The sequence below is a fragment of the Macaca mulatta genome, chromosome 14 (assembly GCF_049350105.2).
Source record: "Macaca mulatta isolate MMU2019108-1 chromosome 14, T2T-MMU8v2.0, whole genome shotgun sequence".
In the NCBI taxonomy this organism is placed as follows: domain Eukaryota; kingdom Metazoa; phylum Chordata; class Mammalia; order Primates; family Cercopithecidae; genus Macaca; species Macaca mulatta.
Window position 1 is genome coordinate 59,028,171 of NC_133419.1, and position 19,713 is coordinate 59,047,883.

Below are 19,713 nucleotides of genomic sequence, written 5' to 3' on the forward strand. Positions count from 1 at the left end.
TACCTGAAAATGTGAAAACAATTTTGGAACGGTGTAACAGGCAGAGGTTGGAACAGTTTGGAGGGCTCAGAAGAAGGTAGAAAAATGTGGGAAAGTTTGGGACTTCCTAGAGACTTGTTGAATGGCTTTGACCAATTCTTCCTAGAGACTTGTTGAGTGGCACAATCTCGGCTCACTGCAAGCTCCACCTCCCAGGTTCATGTCATTCTCCTGTCTCAGCCTCCCGAGTAGTTGGGAATACAGGCACCCACCACCATGCCTGGCTAATTTTTTTGTATTTTTAGTAGAGATGGGGTTTCACCATGTTAGCCAGGATGGTCTCGATCTCCTGACCTCGTGATCCGCCTGCCTCAGTCTCCCAGAGTGCTGGGATTACAGGCGTGAGTCACCATGCCCGTCCTACACTGACTCTTTTATTCAGACACTAGGGCTGTTTTGTGGTCATTGAGTATCACTGTTTTCTTCAAATCTTCAAGCATGTCCTTCTTTTGGATTTTGGCCCATGAGTTGGGGATTTTACATTTACCTATCATTTTTTTCTGATATTTATATTCTAGCTTTGATCTGAAGTGAGAAAAGCCATTCCCAAGATGGCTGGGTGGAAGAATCGGGAGTGATGCTCCAAGTGGCATAATCCCCTCCTGCCTTTTGATACTTCTTATATGGGATTTTTCCACCATTGCTCAAAACCAATGAACAATCACTTGCTACAAAACTAGTAAAGCAATCAATGACAGAATGGCCTGTTTTACACCACTCCTCTCCATAGACAGCCTGAGGTCAGAGGAAGGGAACACCATGGTCTCCGTGTGTAGGAATTGTGTTTGTACAAATTGCTCCACAGCAGGGACACTGTTTCCAGCAGCCACAGAGATGTTCAGAGAGCATTTTCTCAATTTTAGAAACCATTACTTTCATACGCATACTTGAATAATGCTGCTCTATTCTCTTCATTGTGAGATCCAAAGCTGCACTCATGTCTTCTCTGAGAAACTCAGTATCTTTTATCTCCTGGTGTTTAATCCTTGTCAAGTCTCTCTGTGAAAAGATCAAGTTGTTCCCCAGGTGATCACAGAACAAATCCAACCATCCAGTGCTGCTTTTATCTTTACCTACTGATGTGAATTCATGAAGGGCAGAGAGGATGCTATTATTAATGTCAGCTAAACTTTTCTCAAAAAAATCTTCTTTTCTTTCCTGCATTGTCTAAACTGTATCTCTTTCTATTGATTTTGATGTAATTCCTTAAAAAGCTATTCTTATTATGAAAGTATTGCCAATAATGATCAAAGTTTTCTTCTTCTCCCAGAGAGATGAGAATGTGTTTCTCCAGGTTAGTCCTGATTCCACTGAATGCAGGGCACGTAGCTCACATGCCCCCACAATCTTAATGGGTATTTTTTCCCCATATGATGGTAGAGACAGCAAGAATAAGCTTGTGCCACACAAAATCATAAGTGTTTTGCTGGCGGCTTCTTCTTGACAGGAAATCTTAAACCTCATGAAGAAATCATTTTTCTTGCTTTCTAGATAGCTTACAGGATCATTTGCTCTCTTGAATGCCCTGTGCATTTCTTTACAATTCTCTGTTGCTCATTAGAATAAACACAAACATAAGCTGATAATATATTTATTTTTAAATGTGTATCTTTCCTGAGTAGATGCAGATTTCACTTCTTCCTCTATTGTCTTTAGAATTTTCTGGAAATATTTTGGATTGTAATCACACTGTTTTTTCCAGATATTGTTAATAGTTTTATTAAATCTTGAAACAATGTGATCAGTAGTCATATTCAAGAACTCTTTCTCAAAGATGATTAATGTCATTTACCTGTAATTTTTTTCTGACGATTAATGTCATTGAAAAAGAGATCATGAATATGACTACTGATCACATTGTTTCAAGATTAAGTTGGGGGGCGGAGCAAGATGGCCGAATAGGAACAGCTCCAGTCTCCAACTACCAGCGCGAGTGACACAGAAGACTGGTGATTTCTGCATTTTCAACTGAGGTACTGGGTTCATCTCACTAGGGAGTGCCAGACAATCGGTGCTGGTCAGCTGCTGCAGTCCGACCAGCAAGAGCTGAAGCAGGGCGAGGCATCCCTCAACTGGGAAGTGCAAGGGGGAAGGGAATCCCTTTTCCTAGCCAGGGGAACTGAGACACAAAACACCTGGAAACTCAGGTAACTCCCACCCCAATACTGAGCTTTAAGCAAACGGGCACACCAGGAGATTGTATCCCACACCTGGCCGGGAGGGTCCCACACCCACGGAGCCTCCCTCATTGCTAGCACAGCAGTCTGCGATCTAACCGCAAGGCAGCAGGCAGGCTGGGGGAGGGGCGCCCGCCATTGCTGAGGCTTAAGTAGGTAAACAAAGCCACTGGGAAGCTCGAACTGGGTGGAGCTCACAGCAGCTCAAGGAAACCTGCCTGTCTCTGTAGACTCCACCTCTGGGGACAGGGCACAACTAAACAACAGCAAAAGCAGCAGAAACCTCTGCAGACCCAAACGACTCTGTCTGACAGCTTTGAAGAGAGCAGTGGATCTCCCAACACGGAGGTTGAGATCTGAGAAGGGACAGACTGCCTGCTCAAGTGGGTCCCTGACCCCTGAGTAGCCTAACTGGGAGACATCCCCCACTAGGGGCAGTCTGACATCCCACACCTCACAGGGTGGAGTACACCCCTGAGAGGAAGCTTCCAAAGCAAGAATCAGACAGGTACACTCGCTGTTCAGAAATATTCTATCTTCTGCAGCCTCTGCTGCTGATACCCAGGCAAACAGGGTCTGGAGTGGACCTCAAGCAATCTCCAACAGACCTACAGCTGAGGGTCCTGACTGTTAGAAGGAAAACTATCAAACAGGAAGGACACCTACACCAAAACCCCATCAGTACATCACCATCATCAAAGACCAGAGGCAGATAAAACCACAAAGATGGGGAAAAAGCAGGGCAGAAAAGCTGGAAATTCAAAAAATAAGAGCGCATCTCCCCCGGCAAAGGAGCGCAGCTCATCGCCAGCAACGGATCAAAGCTGGACGGAGAATGACTTTGATGAGATGAGAGAAGAAGGCTTCAGTCCATCAAATTTCTCAGAGCTAAAGGAGGAATTACGTACCCAGCGCAAAGAAACTAAAAATCTTGAAAAAAAAGTGGAAGAATTGATGGCTAGAGTAATTAATGCAGAGAAGGTCATAAATGAAATGAAAGAGAGGAAAACCATGACACGAGAAATACGTGACAAATGCACAAGCTTCAGTAACCACCTCGATCAACTGGAAGAAAGAGTATCTGCGATTGAGGATCAAATGAATGAAATGAAGCGAGAAGAGAAACCAAAAGAAAAAGAAGAAAAAGAAATGAACAAAGCCTGCAGCCTGCAAGAAGTATGGGATTATGTAAAAAGACCAAATCTACGTCTGATTGGGGTGCCTGAAAGTGAGGGGGAAAATGGAACCAAGTTGGAAAACACTCTGCAGGATATCATCCAGGAGAACTTCCCCAACCTAGTAGGGCAGGCCAACATTCAAATCCAGGAAATACAGAGAACACCACAAAGATACTCCTCGAGAAGAGCAACTCCAAGACACATAATTGCCAGATTCACCAAAGTTGAAATGAAGGAAAAAATCTTAAGGGCAGCCAGAGAGAAAGGTCGGGTTACCCACAAAGGGAAGCCCATCAGACTAACAGCAGATTTCTCGGCAGAAACTCTCCAAGCCAGAAGAGAGTGGGGGCCAATATTCGACATTCTTAAAGAAAAGAATTTTAAACCCAGAATTTCATATCCAGCCAAACTAAGTTTCATCACTGAAGGAGAAATAAAATCCTTTACAGATAAGCAAATGCTTAGAGATTTTGTCACCACTAGGCCTGCCTTACAAGAGACCCTGAAGGAAGCACTAAACATGGAAAGGAACAACCGGTACCAGCCATTGCAAAAACATGCCAAAATGTAAAGACCATCAAGGCTAGGAAAAAACTGCATCAACTAACGAGCAAAATAACCAGTTAATATCATAATGGCAGGATCAAGTTCACACATAACAATCTTAACCTTAAATGTAAATGGACTAAATGGTCCAATTAAAAGACACAGACTGGCAAACTGGATAAAGAGTCAAGACCCATCAGTTTGCTGTATTCAGGAGACCCATCTCACACGCAGAGACATACATAGTCTCAAAATAAAGGGATGGAGGAAGATTTACCAAGCAAATGGAGAACAAAAAAAAGCGGGGGTTGCAATACTAGTCTCTGATAAAACAGACTTTAAACCATCAAAGAACAAAAGAGACAAAGAAGGCCATTACATAATGGTAAAGGGATCAATTCAACAGGAAGAGCTAACTATCCTAAATATATATGCACCCAATACAGGAGCACCCAGATTCATAAAGCAAGTCCTTAGAGACTTACAAAGAGACTTAGACTCCCATACAATCATAATGGGAGACTTCAACACTCCACTGTCAACATTAGACAGATCAACGAGACAGAAAGTTAACAAGGATATCCAGGAATTGAACTCATCACTGCAGCAAGCAGACCTAATAGACATCTATAGAACTCTCCACCCCAAATCAACAGAATATACATTCTTCTCAGCACCACATCATACTTACTCCAAAATCAACCACGTAATTGGAAGTAAAGCACTCCTCAGCAAATGTACAAGAACAGAAATTATAACACACTGTCTCTCAGACCACAGTGCAATCAAACTAGAACTCAGGACTAAGAAACTCAATCAAAACCGCTCAACTACATGGAAACTGAACAACCTGCTCCTGAATGAGTACTGGGTACATAACGAAATGAAGGCAGAAATAAAGATGTTCTTTGAAACCAATGAGAACAAAGATACAACATACCAGAATCTCTGGGACACATTTAAAGCAGTGTGTAGAGGGAAATTTATAGCACTAAATGCCCACAAGAGAAAGCAGGAAAGATCTAAAATTGACACTCTAACATCGCAATTAAAAGAACTAGAGAAGCAAGAGCAAACACATTCAAAAGCTAGCAGAAGGCTAGAAATAACTAAGATCAGAGCAGAACTGAAGGAGATAGAGACACAAAAAACTCTCTAAAAAATCAATGAATCCAGGAGTTGGTTTTTTGAAAAGATCAACAAAATTGACAGACCACTAGCAAGACTAATAAAGAAGAAAAGAGAGAAGAATCAAATCGACGCAATTAAAAATGATAAAGGGGATATCACCACCGACCCCACAGAAATACAAACTACCATCAGAGAATACTATAAACACCTCTACGCAAATAAACTGGAAAATCTAGAAGAAATGGATAATTTCCTGGACACTTTCACTCTTCCAAGACTAAACCAGGAAGAATTTGAATCCCTGAATAGACCAATAGCAGGCTCTGAAATTGAGGCAATAATTAATAGCCTACCAACCAAAAAAAGTCCAGGACCAGATGGATTCACAGCTGAATTCTACCAGAGGTACAAGGAGGAGTTGGTACCATTCCTTCTGAAACTATTCCAATCAATAGAAAAAGAGGGAATCCTCCCTAACTCATTTTATGAGGCCAACATCATCCTGATACCAAAGCCTGGCAGAGACACAACAAAAAAAGAGAATTTTAGACCAATATCCCTGATGAACATCGATGCAAACATCCTCAATAAAATACTGGCAAACCGGATTCAGCAACACATCAAAAAGCTTATCCACCATGATCAAGTGGGCTTCATCCCTGGGATGCATGGCTGGTTCAACATTCACAAATCAATAAACATAATCCAGCATATAAACAGAACCAAAGACAAAAACCACATGATTATCTCAATAGATGCAGAAAAGGCTTTTGACAAAATTCAACAGCCCTTCATGCTAAAAACGCTCAATAAATTCGGTATTGATGGAACGTACCTCAAAATAATAAGAGCTATTTATGACAAACCCACAGCCAATATCATACTGAATGGGCAAAAACTGGAAAAATTCCCTTTGAAAACTGGCACAAGACAGGGATGCCCTCTCTCACCACTCCTATTCAACATAGTGTTGGAAGTTCTGGCTAGGGCAATCAGGCAAGAGAAAGAAATCAAGGGTATTCAGTTAGGAAAAGAAGAAGTCAAACTGTGCCTGTTTGCAGATGACATGATTGTATATTTAGAAAACCCCATTGTCTCAGCCCAAAATCTCCTTAAGCTGATAAGCAACTTCAGCAAAGTCTCAGGATACAGAATTAATGTGCAAAAATCACAAGCATTCTTATACACCAGTAACAGACAAACACAGAGCCAAATCAGGAATGAACTTCCATTCACAATTGCTTCAAAGAGAATAAAATATCTAGGAATCCAACTTACAAGGGATGTAAAGGACCTCTTCAAGGAGAACTACAAACCACTGCTCAGTGAAATCAAAGAGGACACAAACAAATGGAAGAACATACCATGCTCATGGATAGGAAGAATCAATATCGTGAAAATGGCCATACTGCCCAAGGTAATTTATAGATTCAATGCCATCCCCATCAAGCTACCAATGAGTTTCTTCACAGAATTGGAAAAAACTGCTTTAAAGTTCATATGGAACCAAAAAAGAGCCCGCATCTCCAAGACAATCCTAAGTCAAAAGAACAAAGCTGGAGGCATCACGCTACCTGACTTCAAACTTTACTACAAGGCTACAGTAACCAAAACAGCATGGTACTGGTACCAAAACAGAGATATAGACCAATGGAACAGAACAGAGTCCTCAGAAATAATACCACACATCTACAGCCATCTGATCTTTGACAAACCTGAGAGAAACAAGAAATGGGGAAAGGATTCCCTATTTAATAAATGGTGCTGGGAAAATTGGCTAGCCATAAGTAGAAAGCTGAAACTGGATCCTTTCCTTACTCCTTATACGAAAATTAATTCAAGATGGATTAGAGACTTAAATGTTAGACCTAATACCATAAAAATCCTAGAGGAAAACCTACGTAGTACCATTCAGGACATAGGCATGGGCAAAGACTTCATGTCTAAAACACCAAAAGCAACGGCAGCAAAAGCCAAAATTGACAAATGGGATCTAATTAAACTAAAGAGCTTCTGCACAGCAAAAGAAACTCCCATCAGAGTGAACAGGCAACCTACAGAATGGGAGAAAATTTTTGCAATCTACTCATCTGACAAAGGGCTAATATCCAGAACCTACAAAGAACTCAAACAAAGTTACAAGGAAAAAACAAACAACCCCATCCAAAAGTGGCCAAAGGATATGAACAGACATTTCTCAAAAGAAGACATTCATACAGCCAACAGACACATGAAAAAATGCTCATCATCACTGGCCATCAGAGAAATGCAAATCAAAACCACAATGAGATACCTTCTCACACCAGTTAGAATGGCAATCATTAAAAAGTCAGGAAACAACAGGTGCTGGAGAGGATGTGGAGAAATAGGAACACTTTTACACTGTTGGTGGGATTGTAAACTAGTTCAACCATTATGGAAAACAGTATGGCGATTCCTCAAGGATCTAGAACTAGTTGTACCATATGACCCAGCCATCCCATTACTGGGTATATACCCAAAGGATTATAAATTATGCTGCTATAAAGACACATGCACTCGTATGTTTATTGCAGCACTATTCACAATAGCAAAGACTTGGAATCAACCCAAATGTCCATCAGTGACAGATTGGATTAAGAAAATGTGGCACATATACACCATGGAATACTATGCAGCCATCAAAAAGGATGAGTTTGTGTCCTTTGTAGGGACATGGATGCAGCTGGAAACCATCATTCTTAGCAATCTATCACAAGAACAGAAAACCAAACACCGCATGTTCTCACTCATAGGTGGGAACTGAACAATGAGATCACTTGGACTCGGGAAGGGGAACATCACACACAGGGGCCTGTCATGGGGAGGTGGGAGGGGGGAGGGATTGCATTGGGAGTTATACCTGATGTAAATGACAAGTTGATGGGTGCAGCACACCAACATGGCACAAGTATACATATGTAACGAACCTGCACGTTATGCACATGTACCCTACAACTTAAAGTATAATAATAATAAATAAATTAAAAAAATAAAAATAAAAATAAATAAATAAATTTTTAAAAAGCATTATAATAATTATTATATATTATTTTATTATTTATTAGTACTTTGATTTACTCTGTTCAACAGTTAATGTATACTTTCAATATCATCAGATCATACTGCAGCTCTGGGAAGTGTTCCTTTATTGTTTCTTTGATCATTTTTCTCCTCTATTCTTTCTAATCTCTCCTTCTCAAAATTATGTTAGAGTCAGTTAGCATTGGCAGCACTTCTGGATCTATGTTCCATGTCTCTTTAGAGCTCACCCTTTTTCCATTTCTTTATCCTTTGAGGTTAAATTCTGAAACAACCCTCAGTTGAACATTCTAGCATAGCAGTACAGTCTTCAGGTGTGTTCATGCAAACATTCAGTCAGAAAGAATACTTTAGTTGGAAACCAGGATGCAAAAACTCTGAAATGAGTTGTTTCTATATCCAGGCCATCCAAAATGGCAAAATTAATTTTTTACACTCCCACATTTTCTCCACTTAAATTGTCTCTAGGATAGTGTTTTTTTCTTCTCTTTCTTTTTTTTTTTTTTTTTTTTTGGAGACAGAGTCTCACTCTGTTGCCCAGGCTAGAGTGCCATGGTGTGATCTCTGCTCACTGCAACCTCCGCCTCCTGGGTTCAAGTGATTCTCCTGCCTCAGCCTCCCAAGTTGCTGGGATTACAGGTGCCCACCACCACACCCAGCTAATTTTTGTATTTTTAGTAGAGACGGGGTTTCACCATGTTGGCCAGGCTGGTCTCGAACTCTGGACCTCAGGTGATCCACCCGCCTCAGTCTCTCAAAGTGCTGGGATTACAGACATGAGCCACCATGCCCAGCCAAGATAGTGTTTTTTCAAAATGGGATTGAATACTTAACATTTGGAAGCATGTATTAAATGAAGTTTGGAGTGTTTTAGAAAATGATAGTTTCTGAACAATAACTAGGCTTCACATGTCAAAACTTCTGTGACTGGGACTGGGAATTTTTTTAATGTCCCCAGCTGATTTTGTTTAAATAAAGATTTGAGAACTGATTTGAAATATTAACTCATACTTCTTACTCTAAATTAGCTTAAAACCAAGCCTGTTTGATGCACCAATATGTCAGGTAAATCAGGCATAGAAGTCAAGACATTAAAAGCCTTCACACCTCCACTAGTTTGCTGCAGCATTTTCCTTTCCTTGAATGAATTCCTGCCTTCTCTGAATCTATATCCACAATAGACCAAAGCTGTATTATTGGATAGGAGGAAAAATTATTGTCCAAATTGTTGTCTAAATTTTTCCAGCATCCAAAAGTATGGGTAAATAATCTACCTCTAGCACACAAGTCCTTCTTTGTGGGTAACAGTAGAGCTGATAACAACTAAGGTAGATTTTCCTCCTCCTCTTCCATCTTCCCATCACTCACATACCTACTTCTTTCTCATTTGCATGACCCTAGCACCTGTTCTGAGGCATACAAGGCTACAAAGAAGGACTTGTTACCTTTGGAGACTATTAGAACAAGTTCCTAATACAAAAGACTCAGATATGCACACCATTTTATAGGTGTATATTTTAGACAGTAAGTCCGTGAAATGAGAAAACATGATCTTGAAAAATATGTAATTCTGTTACTTGTTATTACATCCTTCCTGGAACCGAAAAAGTTGACTTTTCATGTAACTGCAAAGGATTTCCTCCCAGATACTCTGGACAAAGGAACGGATTCCTTCTTCATTCCCTAACTATAAAGATAATTACCTTCTGAAAAAAAAAAAAAAAATACCAAAGTGTGTTCTGAAACTACCTACACCTAGTCAATTCTTTTGCATTAATCCTCAGTAAAGATCAATTTAGTAAGCTTCATAACTACCAGGGACTCAGTCTTTGGTGAGAACTAAATATATGAATTAATTTCCACGTTGCTCTAGAGAAAGATATCTTTTTCTGGAGTTTTACTTGTTCCTTAACTAATTTGGTTGAAGGATATCTTTCTCTAGAGCAATGTGGAAATTAATTCATATATTTAGATATTAATTCATATATTTAGATATTAATTCATATATTAATTCATATATTTAGATATATTTAGTTCAAAGGTGAAATCTTTTTCTGTTTTGCCTGATGATCAAAAGTGATATCCTGGCTGGGCACGGTGGCTCATGCCTGTAATCTCAGTCCTTTGGGAGGCCAAGGTGGGTGGGTCACCTGAGGTCAGGAGTTCAAGACCAGCCTGGCCAACATGGTGAAACCCCATCTCTACTAAAAATACAAAAAATTAGCTGAGCATGGCTGTGCGTACCTGTAGTTCCAGCTACTTGAGAGGCTGAGGCAGGAGAATCGCTTGAACCCGGGAGACGGAGGTTGCAGTGAGCCAAGATCATGCCATTGCACTCCAGCCTTGGTGACAAGAGTGAAACTCCATCTCAAAAACAAAACAAAACAAAAAAAGTCGTGTCCTTTAGGATACAAACTGATGTTCCCAAGTTACTAATGGATCATATCAAAAGTCTGCCAGCTCCCATCAGGGAAAGTCATCTTGAAAACTCCCTTCTGACCCATTTCACTCTTACACATTGCCTCGCAGAGCTTACTCATGCAGAGTGCAGAGTGAGGAGAGTCTGATGGTGTAGTGGGACCTACATTGACTCCCCACCTCCTAGAGCCACACAATGTTTGTCCAAATATGCACCAGATTGTCCAGTAGAGACAATTATCATTGAAACTTCTTCCTGCCTCCCTACATGTCCTGGTCTATCCTCTTGAAATGACAACTCTGAGAATTCTAGCTTAATAGAAACCTTAGAAGGAAAAAGCAACTACAGTTTGTATCCCATTTTTTGGTTCCCTCCTAACCTATTTGGTGGCCAATGGCTATAGGATTTCAAAGGCTAGAGAGTCCCTAGGTCACAACCTCCATCTCCTTGAGGAAAGAATGCCCCTTCTTGGTGAAAAGAACAAAACAAAACAAAATCCAGGACTTGCTAAAAACATTAGCAGAAAAGAGACACAGCATCTCCTGTTACCTTCAGTCTACACCAAAATAATGATAGTCAGTCTCCACATTAAAGCAATTCCCACGCCCGATATTTCTTATTAACTCATAGTAGAAATACCAGAAGATGGGAAGATTCTTCTGAAAGTTACCCAACAGAATCAGATTCCCTGGCTGCAGCTGTGGTATGTAGCTTCCAGTTACAGTACAAAGGAAAAAGGCTTGGCCTTAATTCAGGCCCTGTGTCTTGATCATTACTTTCTTTTTCAATGTCACCTTTCGTATCTTCATCGTAACTTGACAGAGTAATACAAAAGATTGTATTCATGCTCCCTCTAGTAGCTGATCTGCCATTCTACTTTAAATCTTTGTAGTCACCTGGAGATTGGAGAGAGACCTCTCTATCTGAGGAGCTTCTCTATTTCCTATGTTTCTGTCCCCAGTCCTATAGGATTCTCTGGTCCTTGGGCCTTGTTCATCCTATTCAAGCAGCCTAACTTTTTTTCTACTATACCTGCTAGCTTCTTAGTTACTTCAGTTCCTTGACCAATCTTTTTTTTTTTTTTTTTTTTTTTTTTTTTTTTTTTTTTTTGAGACTGAGTCTCGCTCTGTTGCCCAGGCTGCTTTGCAGTGGTACAATCTCAGCTCACCGCAACCTCCGCCCCTTGGGTTCAAGCAATTCTCATGTCTCAGCCTCCCAAGTAGCTGAGGTTACAGATGCCCGCCACCACCCCCAGCTAATTTTTTGTATTTTTAGTAGAAATGGTGTTTCACCATGTTGGCCAGGCTGGTTTCGAACTGCTGGCCTCAAGTGATCCTCCCGCCTCAGCCTCCCAATGTGCTGGGATTACAGGTGTGGGCCACCATGCCCAGCAAACTTTGACCAAACTTAGCCAGGAATCATCCCAACAATTTTGCCTTCATCAGATAGAAAGAGATGAAAGCACCAAATGAATTCTATGTCCTGAATAGCCCAGCTACAATTGCTAAGCCTCCTAATCTCCAATTTCTTTCTGCCCACTCGACATGAAATTAGGTGTATAGAGAATATCTTAAAGGTTATCGATATCCCCAAATAACAGCCATACCTTCCTGTTTCCATAAGATACGCTCCCTAAGGCTACACTTCTCTCTGTTTCTCTTTGTGTTTTAACTTATCACAGTGAAAAATTCCTGAAACCCAACATAAACATGTATTCATTATAAATTCTCTGGGTTAGCTCTTCTAGGTCCTCAATCATGGCTCCTCTCTATATATTTCCATCGACTCTAAGAAATTCTGTAATCTCTAGGAGAATGAGATGCTCTCTTGGCTTGACAGTGGTAACCTCATTTAGGTCCTCCTTCTCTTCCATGAGAACTTATGTCTTTGAGTCCCACATCCCACTGGGATGGACACTGTAGTTTCAGCAGGGATTTTCAAAAAATTAAAGTAATTTTTTGAAGTAATTAACATTTATTGAGCCCCTACTTTAGGTCAAACACTGGGGTAAGCACTTTTTTTGTTTTGTTAGTTGGCAGACAGACAAGGTAGGCTCCATGATTCATGCCTTGTATAATGTCTCCTCTTCTTTTGAGTAATATGGCAGAGGTGAAGGGGTTTTTCAGAGGCAAGTAAAGTCCTAAACTGATTTTGAGTTAACCGAAAGGAAGATTATCTTGATTAGGCCTGACTTAATCAGGTAAAGCCCTTAAAAAAGAGACTGAGTCCTTCCTTAGGGCAGATACTTCTCTCTCCAGTTGCCTTGAAAGGTAAGCCGTCGTGTTGTGAGAGGAGCTATGGAGAGGGCTATGTAGTAAGAAACTATAGGCAGCCTCCAGGAGTTGAGAGCAGCCCTGGATGACAGCCAACAAGAAAATGGGAACCTCAGTCCAACAACCACAACGAATTGAATTCTGCCAACATATAAGCCTGGAAGTAGTTTTTCTCCAGTCAAGCCTCTGCATGAGAATACAGCTCAGTTGACACCTGGATTGTAGCCTTGTGAGACCCCAAGCAGAGGACTCAGCTAAGTCATGCCGGAGCCTCTGACAGTAACTATGATACAGATGTATTGTTTTAAGATACTAAGGTTGTGGTAATTTGTTACACAGCAATATAAAAATAATAGAGATTTCTAGTTTCTAGAAGTTGAGTGGTGCTATAACAAATACCTAAAAAACATGGAAACAGCTTTGGAATTGGGAAGTGGGAGCAGGCTAGAATAATTTTGAGTAACGTGATAGAAAAAGTCTAAATTTCCCTGGATGGACTATTAGTAGAGATCTAGAATTTAAGGATACTGCAGGGAAGGCTCAGAAGAAAGTAAAGAACATGCTACTGGAGTCAGGAGGAAAAGGATCCTTCTTATATAGTGGCAGAATGGCCTAGCAAAATTATGTCCTGGAGTTACATACAAATCAGAGCCTGTAAGTAACAAATTTGGTTATAAAGAGACTTCCAGGCAAAGTGTTGAAGATTTCTCCTGATTTCTTCTTTCAGCTTGTAATAAAATGTGAGATGTGAAAGATAAATTTGAGAAAATAATTATTAGATAAAAAGAAACCAGAACTACATAATTTTTAAATTATCAGCCTCTCCAAAAGGCAAAACACACTACAATTAAGAGACTCCATCATGAATCTCTGCTGGGTATCACTGTATAATCCTTTGCTGAAAAATCAGAAATATAAAAAGTTTAGATTAATCAGGCACACAAAGTGCTCTTTTAAGAGAATCACTTTGCCTCCCAGACATCAATCAAACCAAAGTCCTCTAGTCGGAAGCTTCAGGACACTGTCCCTTCCCCTTCTCAGCAGAAGGCCGAAGTATGGAAGGGTTTAACTGAAAATGGTCTATAAATGTGGTTTTTTTCTAATAAACTCTGCTGTAATACATCAAAGACCCACACGTTCTTGAAAACTTAATTCAGCAGAAACACTGCAACTTAAACTGAAAGACAAAAAGAGTACAAAATGAAAGGAGGCTGCTATATGACTCCCCACAAAAAAAAATCCTAATAGCAGGAAGAAGGCTAATAAAACTACTCAGTTGTGAACACATGCTACCTTTCATGAAAAAGGAAGGATGACTCAGAGGGCAGAATTAAGAACCCAGAGAGTAAAACTATGAACCATAGAAAATTACATTCATATCTTGAAACGTAATGAAGGAACGCCAACTATAGCTTTCCCAGCTGGATTTCAAGACTATTATGAAAAGGTGACTCACTTTTAAACTTTTATTTTCCCCTTTTTTGAACTAAAGTGCCTATAGCTTTGATCCTATGTCTGTCCCATCATTGTATGTTAGGTATATGGGAGACAGATAACTTGGATCTTTAGTTTCACCAGTCTGTAGACATAGACCAACAGTTCCCCAGAAGGTATACTTAACAGATTACACCTAGGAGTTTAATCCATGCCTGGACTTAATTTAGATAATAAAATTTTGGAGGTCAAATAATTCATAGTGGGATGACACTCTCAGAACTGGGAAGGGTGTATTAGTCTGTTTTTACATTGCTCTAAAGAAATACCCACGACACGGTAATTTATACAGAAAAAGGGTTTAATTGACTCCAGAGTTCTGCGTGGCTGGGGAAGCCTCAGGAAACTTACAATCATGGCAGAAGGGGAAACAGGCACGTCTTACATGGCAGCAGGAGAGAGAAAAACAGGGGAAACTGCCACTTATAAAACCATCAGATCTCATGAGAACTCACTCACAATCATGAGAACAGCATGAGGGAAACCACCTCCATGATCCAATCACCTCCCACCGGCTCCCTCCCTTGACAAGTGGGGATAGCAATTCAAGATGAGATTTGGTTGGGGACATAGAGCCAAACCAAATTTATCAAAGGGGATAAATTTATTTATGTGAGGGGGACATGAATCACTTGGGCCCAGAAAGTAGATTGTGGTAAGCAGATCTTAAGGTTCCCATGTCCTGGTGTCCACATATTTATGTAATTTTCTCCCTTGAGTCTAAGTGGGACCTGTGATTTGCTTTTAGCCAATAGAATATGGCAAAGATGATAGGATATAACTCCCATGATCATGTTACATTTTAGAAGCCACCATTCCAGCAGATGAGGACAAGAAGTTCTTCCATGCTGGCTTTGAAAAGGCAAGTCACCATATTTAGAGAAGGCCTATGGAGAAGAGCATGTGGCAAAGAACTATGGGCAGCCTCTGAGAGCTGAGAATGGCCTCTAGACAAGAAAGTAGGAACCTCAATCCTATAATTATAAGACGAATTCTGCCAACAACCTTAGAAAGCTTGGAGACAGATCTTTACCCAGCTGTCTTAGTCCATTTGTGCTGTTATAATAGAATACCTGAGACTGGGTAATTTATAAAGAATAGAAATTAATTTTCTTACAGTTTTGCAGGCTGGGAAGTCCAAGATAAAAGCACCAGCATCTGGCAATGGCCTTCTTGCAACATCCTCCAACAGAGAGGAACAACATGTCCTCACATGGCAGAGGAGCACTGAGGAAAAAGAGGACAAAATTCACTCTTTCATAAGAGCATTAACCCCACATATGAGGGCAGAGCCCTCATGACCCTTTTGCTTCCCAAAATTCTCATATTCTAATACCACCACAGTGGGAACCTAATTTCAACATGAGTTTTGGAGCAGACAAACATTCAAACCATAGCACCACTCAAACCTTTGATGAGACCACATCCTCAGCAAACACCTAGATTAAAATCTTGTGAGATCTTAGAGCAGAGAACGTAACTGCATTATGCCTGGACTTCTGACTTATAGAAACTGTGAGATAATAAATGTGTGTCTTTAAACCCCCAAATTTATGGTAATTTGCTACACAGCAATAGAAAACTAAAACATGTCATTTGATCATCTTAATAAAAAATGGTTTTGATAATGGCCATTTTATTACAGAAAAAAGATAAATAATCACAGATAGTAAGTAACAAACTCAAGATCACACAGGTGGTAAAGAGCAGACAGAGAACTGTAAATCTGGTTTCCTTCCCATGACATTATATGGTCTCGCAGAGAATAAACCATGGTTGCCTCTGCAACTGCCCATCTAACCCAAAGCTCTCATTTTCCTTGTCCATTATGGGCAAAGCCATCTGAACAACAGCTCTTATTTGCCTTTCACCTCTGAGGATAATAGCCCTTTATGTTGAATTATCATTTCATAGTTTCTCAATTAAATGAAGTGAATAGTAGTCATGCCCAGAAACAGAGTAAACTCAAAACTTTGTGGGAAAAAGAAGAGACATTCCATTTCAGTAACTTTTTCACCAAAATCCCCATCTGCTCCTTCCCTGACAGTGAGAAAAACAAAACCCACTAAGGCAACATGTGATAAGCATATTTTTGCAGTATCTGAGGCTATTTCTTCTTCTTTGTCTCTCCATTAACTTAAATTCTTAAAACTCTCAGGTGCTTTATTAAACACAAAAGCTAACAAAGTCCTTCATTTGTTCTTTTCATTTTAAGAAGAAATGTCATAATACACTTCTGATCTGATATTCTAATAGTACCCATACCATTTAAGAACAGAGTGATATCCATTCTAAATTTAATATAGATGTAATAAATGCTCAAGTAAGACAAGCACTCAGAATTTCAGGCTTATTTTTGAAGTTGTGTTATTTCCATTGGGCATGGCAACAATTTCTGAAGTCCAAGATAGTTTTTTGTTTGTTTGTTTGTTTGTTTGTTTGTTTGTTTTGAGACAGAGTCTCTCTCTGTAGCCCTGGCTGAAGTACAGTGGTGCAATCTCAGCTCACTGCAGCCTGCGCCTCCCGAGTTCAAGCAATTCTCCTGCCTCAGCCTCCCTAGTAGCTGGGATTACAGGCATGTGCCACTACGCCCAGCTAATTTTTGTATTTTTAGTAGAGACAGGCTTTCACAATATTGGCCAGGTTGGTCTTGAACCCCTGACCTCAAGTGATCCACCCACCTCTGCCTCCCAAAGTACTGGGATTACAGGCATGAGCCACCAAGCCCAGCCAAGTCCAAGAGACTTTTAAGACTCCTTTGTTCAAATAAGTCTTCCAAGGAGATATGTATATTAAGAGAGACAAAAAGAAGTTAGCAGTTATAGACACATTCAGAGATTGCATAGTAGTAATAAGAGTAATATTCATTGTTACTGCTCTTAATTTGACATATTTCTACTTCGACAGAAGTTTATCTGTAAATACAAGGAAGTAAGGAAATCTTCTCCCTATATCTTCCTAAGATTCCATTCTGCTAGAGGTTTTTCATTGAGAAGACTCAACTTTTTGAGACACAACTCTGGTATTGTGTTATGAAAAAAAGAGCAGGCCTAGTTTACTAAGAGAAAAAGTAGAGAAAGAATTGAACAGAATTTTTCCTTAATGATAATGGAACATGTATTCATGTGATATTTTCTCTATATTTCCTATATAGCTCAGAAAGGAGTCCAGTTTTTAGCAGAACACAACAGGGTCCCTACAAAGAAAGCTTTTTCTGCAGCTGAGGATACACTAACTTTAGGAAAGATCAGAGAAATGCCTGACAGGAAGAGATCGGCAATCCTAGCTGTCACTGACTCTCCATCTGACTTCGCCTCTCTGCCCCACAGTTTCAAATGTCAATTTGTCCAAGCTGGAGATGGCTTCCTGGATCATTGGGCTCTTGTTTTCCTCCAGGAAAAGATTTATGTAGACAACTTCCTTTAGTTTATTCAGAATAAAGCTGGAATTTTCCCAAATCAACTAGAAAACAGGCAGTAAAGGAAAGAAACATGGAAGCCTAAAAATAGGAAAGTTTTCAGAACATCCATTATTAGGTCAGTTCTTAAAAGTGCTCAGTCATCACGAGTACTGTGTTCCATCTTCAGGACTCAAAACTGAAGAAGACATAATCTCTGTTTCTGGGGATTACAGTCAGTGAGCCAAGGGAAAACAGAGAAGACTATGAAGGATTACAATCAAGAGTGTGTGGTAAATGTTTTAACAACCAGCTCTTCAGAAAATAAAATTCCTGTTTTGTAGCATTTGCCTGTTTCTATTACATAAATATCCTTTCTATGTCTGCTTTCAAATGACCAACTCCAGTTTAAAATTGTGAGACATGCAAAGTAACACATCATTATATAATATACCCTCTCCCTCTTCTTTACACACACACACATATATGCAATGAAAAAAACATAGACTTGGATTCAGCAACATAGATTATAGTAAAATAATCAGAAAGTGATGGGTTTTGAGTTTTACTGCCCTTGTTTTTATATACTTTATTTAATTATAAATCTATATAATTTTTATTGAAGTGAAATTAACATAACATAAAATTAACCACTTTAAATTGTACAGTTCAGTGGAATTTAGAACATTCACAAGGTTGTGAAACAACCACCTTGATCATATTCCAAAATATTTTTATCACCTCAAAAGAAAACCTCATACTCACTAAGCAGTCACTCCCCAGTTCCACCTCACCTAGCCCTTGCCAACAACCAATCTTCCATTAGTCTCTATGGATTTATCTCTTTTGAATATTTCATATACAGGGAGTCACATAATATTTGAACTTTTTGATCTGGCTTAAGCATAAGGTTTTCAAGTTTCATCTACTTAGCATTTCAAAGTTTATCACTTAGCATAAGGTTTTCAAGGTTTATCTACATTGTAGCAAATATCAATACTCCCTTCATTTTATGGTTGAATAGTATTCCATTGTCTGGATATACTACATTTTGTTTATCCATCATCATATGATAGACATTTGGGTTACTTCCAACCTTTTTTTGGCTACTGTAAAAAAGACTACTGTGAACATTCATGTAGAAGCATTTGTTTGAATACCTATTTTCAATTAATTAGAGTATATAGTAGAATTGTTGGGCCACATGGTAACTAAAATTAAACATTTTAAGGAACCAAAAGACTGTTTCCTATTACAGCAGCATCATTTAGCATTCCTACCAACAATATATGGAAGATTCACTTTCTGGACATCATGTCATCACTTGTTATTTTTCTTCATTATTATTATGATACTTATCCTAATAGGTGTGGAGTGGCATTTTAGTGTAATACAGATGTCCTTTTTCCATAACTAATGATATTAAGCATCTTTTGATGTGCTTACATTTTCCTTGAGGAACTTTCTATTCAAGTACCATGCCATTTTTATACTTGGGTTGCTTGCCTTTTTGTTGTTGAGTTATAAGGGTTCTTTATATTTTCTGGATATTAAATTTATCAGATATACAACTTGCAAATATTTTCTCCCATTCTTTGGATTGACTTTATATTTTCTTTTTCTCTTTTTTTACTGATTCATAAGAATTGTACATTTTGGGGTATACATGATAGTTTGATACATACATACAATGTGTATTGATCAAATTAGGAAAATTGAGATATCTATCACCATTAGCATTTATCTTTTATGTTGTGAACATTCCAATTCTTCTCTCTTAGCTATTTTAAAATATATAATACATTATTGTTAACTATTGTCACTCTACTGTACTACCAACATGAGATCTTTTTCCCTCTTTCTAACTGTATTTTTTGTATCCATTAACCAATCCCTCATCATTCCCCTTACCACCCATCCAATTCTTAAATCTAAGACCTAAAACTATGAAACTCCTAGAAGAAAACACTGGGGAAACTCTTTAAGACATTTTTTTATA

At 39.3% G+C, this 19,713-nt stretch overlaps 1 pseudogene; it reads right to left on the reverse strand.

The window, feature by feature from the left end:
• Positions 1–413: 413 nt before the first annotated feature.
• On the reverse strand, positions 414–1,827 carry LOC100428721 (interferon-induced very large GTPase 1-like; annotated as a pseudogene).
• Between the last annotated feature and the right edge of the window lie 17,886 nt (positions 1,828–19,713).